The sequence below is a fragment of the Henckelia pumila genome, chromosome 4, assembly GCF_033568475.1.
Source record: "Henckelia pumila isolate YLH828 chromosome 4, ASM3356847v2, whole genome shotgun sequence".
Classification (NCBI taxonomy): domain Eukaryota; kingdom Viridiplantae; phylum Streptophyta; class Magnoliopsida; order Lamiales; family Gesneriaceae; genus Henckelia; species Henckelia pumila.
This window is the reverse complement of record NC_133123.1, coordinates 42,033,810-42,042,224: the sequence shown is the minus strand read 5'-3', so window position 1 is coordinate 42,042,224 and position 8,415 is coordinate 42,033,810. Positions and strand designations below refer to the sequence as shown.

The window sequence follows — 8,415 nt, the reverse complement described above, 5'->3', positions numbered from 1 at the left end:
GAGTATATTACTTGCAGACAACCTACACTTGGGTGAATTACAATTTAAGTTGTAGCAAGTTTTTGGCGCCGTTGCCGGGGAGGTATAAATTAAGTTTAATTTTGTTATTATGTAAATAGTATGTTGTTTTTTATTGTATGATTGTTTGGAGTCGTAAACAAAGTGGTAGACTTGTTCGAGTAACTGAAAATATTTTAAACATGGACGATAATTCTAATAATCAAGATGATAATAATAATAATCATCATCATCAAGAACATGAACAACCAAGAACACTTAGGCACCATATGAATCCAATAAGAACTAGTACACCATCTTGTTTAGTTTTTCCTCCTGATGCATCTAATTTCAATTTTAAGCCACAAGTCATTCAACTTTTACCAAATTTTCATGGCTTAGATTCTGAAAATCCATATTTGCATTTAAGAGAATTTGAGGAGGTTTGCAACACTTATAATGATCAAAATTGTAGCATGGATACTGTTCGATTAAAGCTTTTCCCTTTTTCCTTAAAAGATAAAGCTAAAACATGGTTGCAAAATTTGAGATCAAGTTCAATAAGATCATGGGAAGAAATGCAACAACAATTTCTAAAAAAGTTTTTTCCTTCCCATAGAACAAACTCTTTTAAAAGACAAATTACAACTTTTTCTCAAAAACAAGGGGAAACATTTTATCAATGTTGGGATAGATATAAAGAGTTACTTAATACATGCCCACATCATGGTTTTGAAATATGGAGAATAGTTTCTCACTTTTATGAAGGTTTAATACCTAAAGATAGGCAAATGATAGAATTCATGTGTAATGGAACTTTTGAAGATAAAAACCCAAATGAAGCTATGGAATATTTGGAGTCATTAGCAGAAAATGCTCAAAATTGGGATAATATAGGCTCAATTGAACCACCAAGTAAAACCAATAATTCAACAAATGGAGGTGGTATTTATCATCTTAAAGATGATGTAGATGTTCAAGCTAAACTTGCATCTTTAGCAAGAAAAATCGATTCATTAGAAATGAAAAAGAGTGATCAATTAAAAAGTGTTCAAGAAATTGTTTGTCATATATGTGACACACATGATCATCTTACAAAAAATTGTCCTACTTTGCCTTCATTTAAAGAATGTCTCCATGAACAAGCCAATTATGTTAACAATTTTAAAAAACCAACATTAGATCCTTTTTCACAAACATACAATCCTGGTTGGAGAAATCATCCCAATTTTAGTTGGAGGAACGATAATAATGTACAACCTTCACAACAACCTTTTCAAAATAACCAAAATCATCAAGGTTATGCTCCTTATATCCCACCTCCAAGAAAAAATTTTGAAGATGAAATTCATGCATACATTCAAAAGCAAGAGTCTATCAATATTCAAAACATTCAATCTATGAATGATTTGAAAGAAACTCTTGCAAAATTTGCATCTGCACTTATTATTCATGAAAAAGGAAAATTTCCATCTCAACCACAACCTAATCCTAAAAATCAAAATCAAGAAAAATTTGATCAAGTAAAATCTGTTATTACTCTTAGAAGTGGTAAAATAGTTAATGATCCATATAGTGATGAAAACAAAGATCAATTAAACTCAAAGAGTAAGGATTCAAATCCTGATACTTTTGAGAAAGATGATGCTTTGAGTCCTAAAAATAAGAAAATTGATGATAAAATAAATAAACATGTTCCTTTTCCTCATGCATTAGTAAATAATAAAAAACAAAAAAATGATTCTGATATTTATGAAGTTTTTAAACAAGTAAAAATAAATATTCCATTATTAGATGCTATTAAACAAGTGCCTTCTTATGCAAAGTTTTTAAAAGATTTATGTACTGTGAAAAGACAATTGCATGTAAAGAAGAAAGCATTCTTAACGGAGCAAGTAAGCTCTATTATTCAAAATAATTCTACCTTGAAATATAAAGATCCCGGTTGTCCAACAATTTCATGTATTATTGGAAAAAATAAAATTAAAAAAGCTTTGTTAGATTTGGGAGCAAGTGTGAATTTAATTCCTTATTCAGTTTATGAAAAGCTTAAGTTGGGAGATTTAAAACCTACATCTGTCACTCTTTTACTAGCCGATAGGTCAATCAAAATACCTAGAGGTATCGTAGAAGATGTGTTAGTTCAAGTCGATAAATTCATATATCCTGTGGATTTTATTGTCTTGGATACACAACCAATAGAAGTACATAACGAAATTCCAGTAATATTGGGACGTCCATTTCTAGCAACTTCAAATGCTTTAATTAATTGTCGAAATGGAATAATGAAATTGTCTTTTGGAAATATGACTTTAGAACTTAATGTGTTCAATTTATGTAAACAACCAAGTATTAATGAAGATGAAGATGATAATGCAATAGAAACAATTGTGGAAGAAAATATACACCAAGAAAACTTAAATCAACAATCTGAAGTTTGTTTAGTGGAAAGTTTTGATTCAAAAAATGTTTTTAAATCAAAGTTATTTGAAGAAATTAATGAACTTGAAGAAGTAAAAGAAAATGATCATCCAAAACTTGAATTAAAACCCTTGCCAATAGAACTAAAATATGCTTTTCTTGGTGAAAATCAAACATATCCTATTGTAATATCTTCTACCCTCTTACCAAAACAAGAAGAAGATGTAATAACACTACTTAAAAAAACACAAAAATGCAATTGGATGGACTTTGCAAGATATAAAAGGTATAAATCCTTTAATCTGCACACATAGAATTCACTTGGAAGAAAATGCTAAAACATATCAACAACCACAAAGAAGATTAAATCCACACATGAAAGAAGTTGTTAAAAATGAAGTTTTAAAACTATTAGATGCCGGAATTATTTATCCAATCTCGGATAGTAAATGGGTAAGTCCAACACAAGTAGTACAAAAAAAATCAGGCATCACTGTTATAAAAAATGAAAAGGGAGAATTATTACAAGCTAGGATTCCATCTAGTTGGCGTATGTGCATTGATTATAGAAAATTAAATGATGCAACTAGAAAAGATCACTTTCCGTTACCATTTTTAGATCAAATTTTAGAGAAAGTGGCAGGTAATCCTTATTATTGTTTTCTTGATGGGTATTCGGGGTATTATCAAATATCAATATCATTAGAAGATCAAGAAAAAACTACTTTCACTTGTCCGTTCGGAACTTTTGCTTTTAAAAGAATGCCATTTGGTTTATGTAATGCCCCGGCTACTTTTCAAAGATGCATGCTAAGTATTTTTAGTGACATGATTGAAGAATTTGTGGAAGTTTTTATGGATGATATAACTGTTTTTGGAAACTCATTTGAAAACTGTCTTAAAAATTTGGAAGAAGTTTTAAAAAGATGTGAAGAAAAAAATCTTGTTTTAAATTGGGAAAAATGTCACTACATGGTTAAATCCGGAATTGTGTTAGGGCATGTCATATCTGAAAAAGGAATTGAAGTTGATAAAGCTAAGGTTGATGTTATTGCTAATCTACCATCACCAAACACGATCAAAGAAATTCGATCATTTTTGGGTCATGCGGGATTTTATAGAAGATTTATAAAAAATTTTAGCATAATATCGAAACCAATTTCAAATCTTTTAACAAAAGATGCACAATTTGAATGGACTCAAGAATGTGAAACTGCTTTTAAAAAGATAATTAATCTTTTAACTACATCACCTATTTTACAACCTCCTGATTGGTCTTTACCATTTGAATTAATGTGTGATGCAAGTGATTATGCTGTAGGAGCCGTGTTAGGACAAAGAAAAGAAGGTAAACCTTATGTGATCTATTATGCAAGTAGAACCTTAAATAGTGCTCAAATCAATTATTCAACAACTGAAAAAGAATTACTTTCAGTAGTGTTTGCATTAGATAAATTTCGATCCTATTTAATTGGTTCTACTACTATTGTTTACATTGATCATTCTGCCATAAAATATTTATCAAATAAACAAGATGCTAAGCCGAGATTAATAAGATGGATTTTGTTGTTACAAGAATTTGATCTTGTAATAAAAGATAAAAAAGGAAAAGAAAATGTAGTAGCCGATCATTTATCAAGAATAATTTCTGAATCATCTCAAAATGAAATACCAATAAATGAAAATTTTCCGGATGATCAACTATTTTATGCTACTACTATGCCTTGGTTTGCTAATATTGTAAATTTTCTTGTGACAAATAAAATGCCTTCTCATTGGAGTTCACAAGATAAAAATAAATTCTTGAAAGAGGTCAAAAAATTTTATTGGGATGATCCTTATTTGTTTAAGTATTGTCCTGATCAAATTTTTCGACGATGCATACCCGACAATGAGGTAAGTAGTGTCATTAAATTTTGTCATTCTGAGGCATGTGGAGGTCATTTTTCGTCAAAGAAAACAGCTGCAAAAATCTTTCAATGTGGATTTTATTGGCCTTCTTTATTCAAAGATACACATTCATTTTGCAAATCTTGTGAAAATTGTCAGAAAATGGGTTCAATTTCAAAACGAAACATGATGCCTTTAAATCCAATCATGATTATTGAAATATTTGACAGTTGGGGAATAGATTTTATGGGTCCATTTCCATTATCTTTTGGATTCACTTATATTTTAGTAGCTGTCGATTATGTTTCAAAATGGATTGAAGCAATTGCATGTAGAACTAATGATCATAAAGTTGTGATAAAATTTTTGAAAGAAAATATTTTTAGTCGATTTGGAATACCTAGAGCTATAATAAGTGATGGGGGAAGTCATTTTATAAATAAATCATTTTCTTCGTTGTTAAGAAAATATGGTATTACACATAAAGTTTCTACTCCATATCACCCTCAAACGAATGGTCAGGTTGAACTTGCAAATAAAGAAATAAAACAAATTTTGGAAAAAACAGTCAATCCAAATCGAAAAGATTGGTCTTTAAGATTAAGTGATGCATTATGGGCATATAGAACTGCATTTAAAACATCATTGGGGATGTCACCATATAGATTAGTTTTGGAAAGCATTGTCATTTACCTGTTGAAATTGAACATAAAGCTTATTGGGCAATTAAAGCGTTTAATACTAATTTAGATGATGCATCTAAATCAAGAAAATTGCAATTAAATGAACTAGAAGAATTAAGAAATGATGCATATGAAAATGCAAAGATTTATAAAGATAAAACAAAAGCATTTCATGATAAAAATATTATGAGAAAATCTTTTGAAATCGGACAAAAAGTTTTACTTTATAATTCTCGCTTGCATTTGTTTCCAGGAAAACTTAGATCGCGATGGTCTGGACCATTTATTGTTAAATTTGTCTATCCTCATGGTGCTGTTGATGTTGAAAATCCTAAAAATAATAATGTATTTAAAGTTAATGGGCAAAGACTTAAACCGTTTATAGAAAATGAAGTTCTTAATGAAGAGTTTATGCCTTTATATGATCCAACTTAATTGTTACTTATATTTTTATTTTATTTTTGCAGAATTGAGTTCACTTCCCGGTTAAGTGGCGGATAACGGTACTCCGTGACTACTTTCAGTCGGTTTTATTTCAATTTCCCAAAATAATTGAATATATATATATATAAATATATATTATGGATGAAGCTATCAAAAAACTTGGTAAATATTTTCCATCTATTTCTAAAAAAGTTCTGAGAATGATTTATGAAGGCAGATGTGAAAGATTGAGAATGCTTATGCAAAAAGGAATCCCGGAGGATATTCGTCTTATAATTGAAGCCAAGGTTCGATTAGGTGGTGAAGTTCCAAAATTCTTACTTGTTCGAAATATGTCTGGACTAGGAAAAAGTACCTATGCGAAGAAAAGAAGGGCTAAAAGGTTAGATGTTTGTCATAATTGTGCCAGATGGACTTGTAATAGACAATGCAGATCTTTGGGATATGTTTCCACAAATAGAGAAGATAAAATTGATTTCATTAAGAATGGGCTGAGTAAAGAGTCATTGGATGATATCTCATTGACTCTTGAGACGCATTCTAGTGGAGATGTACAAGGTCAACTTCTCCATTTATGGAAACTATTCCAAGCGCAGCGTCATGGTGATGGTCTTGGGAATCTGACTAAAAAAGACCCTATTTGCCAATTTATAAGAAAATTGGATGGTAAGCCAACCCTCGACTCATAAATATTGAAGGAACACTGTGAGCCACAATCACATCACTGTTTATACGCATGCATGTTATTATTATATATTATTTTTTTACTATTTTCATCATTTTGTTCACATCTGTATTCCTATTTCTGTCTTATTCCTTGTTTTCCTTATAAAATCACTCAACTCTCTCTATATTTTTTTTTAAAAAAAAAAATAAAAAAACATGACAGGATCTTCTTCACAAAAATTGAAAAATATTTGTGTCTTTTGTGGTTCTAATACTGGAAAGAATGAAATATTTGTTGATGCAGCAATTAATCTTGGAAAAAAGTTAGCAGAGAGAAAAATTCACTTGGTTTACGGAGGAGGCAATATTGGGTTAATGGGATCTATTTCAACAGCAGCTCATCTTGGAGGTAGTCAGGTTTTGGGTATTATTCCTACAGCTTTAGCTGAAGGAAATATTACAGGTGTTACGGTTGGGGAAGAGTTGAAAGTTTCATCAATGTACGAGAGAATAACTAAAATGATAGAAAATTTTGATGCTTTTATTGCCTTACCTGGTGGTTTTGGTACTTTAGAAGAAATTTTTCATGTTGTTTCTTGGGCACAACTTAATATCCATAATAAACCTGTTGGCTTGTTGAATATTAATAACTATTATGATGGTTTGTTGACTTTTCTCGATGTAGCCGTGGAACAAAATTTTATTTCAGAAAATTCACGAAGGATGCTCATCTCTGCTTCGAATGAAGACCAATTAATTGATGATCTCCAAGCTTTTGTTCATCAACCTGATTCAGCTATAACAAAGATCAATTGGTCTCAACCAACTAGTAAGAAAAGAAAACTGGATCATTGATTCAACATGTCATGAAATGGTTTGTGTTTGTTCCTCATCTTCAATAATTCCAGGTGATATCTCTTTCATCATGTACTCTTTATTAAAAAAAAAAAAAAAAATTTAAAAACAATGTCATATTCAAGTTTGGGGGAGGGTTTATCTCTAAAACAAAAAAAAAAAAATTTAAAATTTAAAAAAAAATATATTTCTATAATAATATTTATTTTTCTTTTTCAATGGCAGAGTAAGGAGTCAAAAACTCCTGACACGCATTAGTTTTTATTTATCATCTTATCACAATAGATTAGATTTTAATATTTCGTATATATTTAAATTGCAAACTACTAAGAAAATGAAGTTTTTTTGTATAGATGTTTATTTATTCTTCTTTTTATCAATTTAATAGAAAATATATAATTGATGGGATATAAGTTATAAATAATATATAATTGTGTGTTTTCAAATACATATTTTCTAAAACTTTTATGAGTATATAATTAAAGTGATATTGATTGAATAAATAATAACATGTATAATTGAGGGAATTAATTTGTAAAAGTGCAATAGTTACTCACATAAATTTTGTGAGTGAGGGGTAAGAATTGAGAAAACAACTTATAAGCTTTTATTGATTATTAAGAAATGGTTGATTACTAGATTAAACCCATTTTGAAAAAAAAAAAAAAGAAAAAAAAAAAAAGAAAAATGAAAATTGGCTGCAAAGTTGTTTGAAGTTTGATTGTAAAGATGTAGAGTATTAATATCTCTACTATAATTATTAATGTAATAGATTTACCTCATAAAAAATAAAAAAATAAATAAACTTTGAAAAAAAAAATGTTACATTTTCAAAGTTTATTGGAGGTATTTGATTATGTAAAAACAATTTTGCAGCCAAGCAAAAAAAAAACAAAAACAAAAAACAAAAAAAAAATGGGTTTATTCTTTGTAAATCATCCTATCTTATTTTCAATATTAGGTTATTTGATTGTCTGCTTTACTAGCCATTTTCAAAGAGTGTATAATTTCTTCCAACTCCATGAGTGAAAAACAGCTATATATGAAATACTTTAACCCGAGAGAATATGGAGTTGAGACTTTTACATTAATATTCTTGATGATATACATGTTATGAAAATGATTTCTATTATCCTTTTAATTATATTATTCTCAAAGTTTTTAGAAAATATTTATGTAAAAAAAAGAAATTATATATATTTAATATTTTGATATTGTGTGAAATATATATGTATAGCCCATCCAATTACATATTGATATATTGGTTGATAATGAGATTTATAAATAAACATATGATCTCCTCACAAGTGTGATTTTAAAATTTCAAAGTTTGCAAATTTAAATATATATATTAAGGAATAAAAATCTAACTTGTGATTTTATGATATTTTATGATATTTTATTACTAAGGGACTAGTAATTAGCCGGTTTGGGGGTGTGATGAAACTTAAAATTTGTA

General features: G+C 28.9%; 1 non-coding gene across 1 annotated transcript; it reads right to left on the bottom strand.

Annotated features, from left to right (window-relative positions):
* Nucleotides 1-619: 619 nt before the first annotated feature.
* Nucleotides 620-730, bottom strand: LOC140870021 (small nucleolar RNA R71). The gene has a single exon (XR_012147006.1). It is a non-coding gene; the product is annotated as a small nucleolar RNA R71 (small nucleolar RNA).
* Between the last annotated feature and the right edge of the window lie 7,685 nt (nucleotides 731-8,415).